General features: G+C 35.8%; 1 pseudogene; it reads right to left on the reverse strand.

Annotated features, from left to right (window-relative positions):
- Positions 1-803: 803 nt before the first annotated feature.
- Positions 804-2,335, reverse strand: part of LOC101296495 — an 8,225-nt pseudogene continuing 6,693 nt past the window's right edge.

The raw sequence follows: 2,335 nt of genomic DNA on the forward strand, positions 1-2,335 counted from the left end.
AGGAAACTACGGAATACACATTGACAGATAAACTCCAAATCAAAGGCTACTTAATTCACTTCAGCAAGAAAACAGAAAAGATAAGATACATTTACCCCGCACATTATGGTAAGCATCAATGGAGAGAGAATTTCCGGATGGTGTATAGGCATGTGGAACCCCGAATACTGGAGTTTACCTGTAATTCATAAGGGGATAAAATAAAAGATCATATATATAAGTTCATATACATCAGAAACCAAAGGCAGATGTAATATCCTCATCCAAAGGAGCACACATTAAAAATTTGGTCAATTATTCATAGCACTAGAAACAAACTTAGGTCTGAAGTTTTTTTTTTTTGGTCAAGGAGTCTGAAGTTTGCTAAAGATGATATTAAGTTGACCCAGAAACTTAAAACAAACTCGATGCCCTATCTATTTTCATGTGAGAAACTTGCAAAGACGAGTTGCTGGTATGAAAACTACAAATTTAAGATACTAGAACTTACCTAAGATGACAGCTCCATTATCAAACCAATCTCTGATACAATGTCCTACAAAAGTGAAAAGCCAGTTAGTACAAAATTGCACACCTAGAGAAATATACCTGCATGTAGAAATTATAGCTTATGCACAATATAAAACTAACACACAAAACTAATGCAGTACTTCATATAGGTGATCGCTAATAATAAGAACTTTCATTGTATCCAAATAAGATCTAACGCACACATGCACTTACTAGAACAACCACTCTTCTAGCGGGATAGTCTATAACTTGCTGTAGGAAGAAGTCTATCTTGCCAACAGTGAGATATCAGTTCAGAGATGACATCCCCTAGCACGCCAAATTCTCTGTGCCTTGTTAGAACAACGAGCAGCTTTAACCATCAAATATAGCTTATAAGCCCTCTCTAACTTATTTGAAGCAAGAAATTTGTTACTTAGTTTGCTCTAGGTAAGCCTGCTTAGGCAAAAACCTTTCCGTAGAGACTCACTACCAGAAGAAAGGCTTTAACTGATGAAAATAAAAAAACCAGGCCGACAAATTATTTTTTCGTCGGCTATACTATACTTTAGCCGACGAAATTTTTTTTTCGTCGGCCAAAGTTTTCCTTCGTCGGCCAAAGTTTCCTTTCGTCGGCCAAAGTATTTTAGTAGACGAAAAAAAATCTCGTCGGCTATTATTTCGTCGGCTAAAAGAAAAACAATAAAATGTTGTATAACTTGCTTAGTAGGTTTTAAACAAATACACAACTTTGTGAACCAACTCTACATAGAAGCAAAATTAACAAAAATCTCGTGACATAAGATGTGTTCAGAATGGTGAAATACGGCTATGGTTCAAAAATCACGTAAATCGGGTAACGTCTCTGATATAGAACAGTCGAAACCCAGTATGCTGTAAATTTGGCGTTCGGTGTCCGATTGACTATTGTAATACCTTTCCGGAAGCGTAACGGCCCTACAAGTCAAACTCATTGTTTTGCCATGAGATATGGGCCTTTTTGGCCATCTGAGTCTGTTTAAGGCTTCAAAATGCAGTTTTCTTATTTCCGATTAGAGTTGACCGTTTCGATCGAGCCCTTAACGTTGTCGAATCCAGTTGATTTTTTTACCATAGACATATTTCGTCATAATGATCATATCTGACAGTCGAATTTTGGTTTGTGAATTTTATTCATCGGAATCACAACGTGTCTACTAATGTTGTATAACTTGTTTAGTAGGTTATACAACTTTGTGAACCAACTCTACATAGGAAGCAAAATTATAAAAAATCTTGTGAAATAAGATTTGTTTAGAATAGTGAAATAAGGCAATGGTTCAAAAATCACATGAACCGGGTAACATCTCGGTGCCGATAGTAGCGGTTAACTCTATTTACCGTTATTATTCCCTATGGGGAGCCCTATTGTCGGAAGGTATATGTCTCAAAATTTTTATATGGGCAGTTGCATCTCATCTACGTGAGAGTTTTTCATGTTGAAGGTTTGACCAAACTATGTAATATAAAGGGAGATATGAGCGTTTTCGTGTGATAAGTGACGATGGATTAGGGTTGACCATTTCGATCGAGCCCTTAACGTTGTCGGATCCAGTTGAATTTTTTACCATAGACATCTTTCGTCATAATGATTATATTTGACGGTCGAATTTTGGTTTGTGAATTTTAGTCATTAGAATCACAACATGTCTACTAATTTTTATATAACTTATTTAGTAAGTTATACAACTTTGTGAACCAACTCTACATAGGAAGCAAAATTATCAAAAATATCGTGAAATAAGATGTGTTCAGAATAGGTGAAATAACGGCTATGGTTCAAAAATACACGTAAATACGGGTAACG

This window comes from Fragaria vesca, linkage group LG5 (assembly GCF_000184155.1).
Source record: "Fragaria vesca subsp. vesca linkage group LG5, FraVesHawaii_1.0, whole genome shotgun sequence".
NCBI classification, from domain to species: Eukaryota; Viridiplantae; Streptophyta; class Magnoliopsida; order Rosales; family Rosaceae; genus Fragaria; species Fragaria vesca.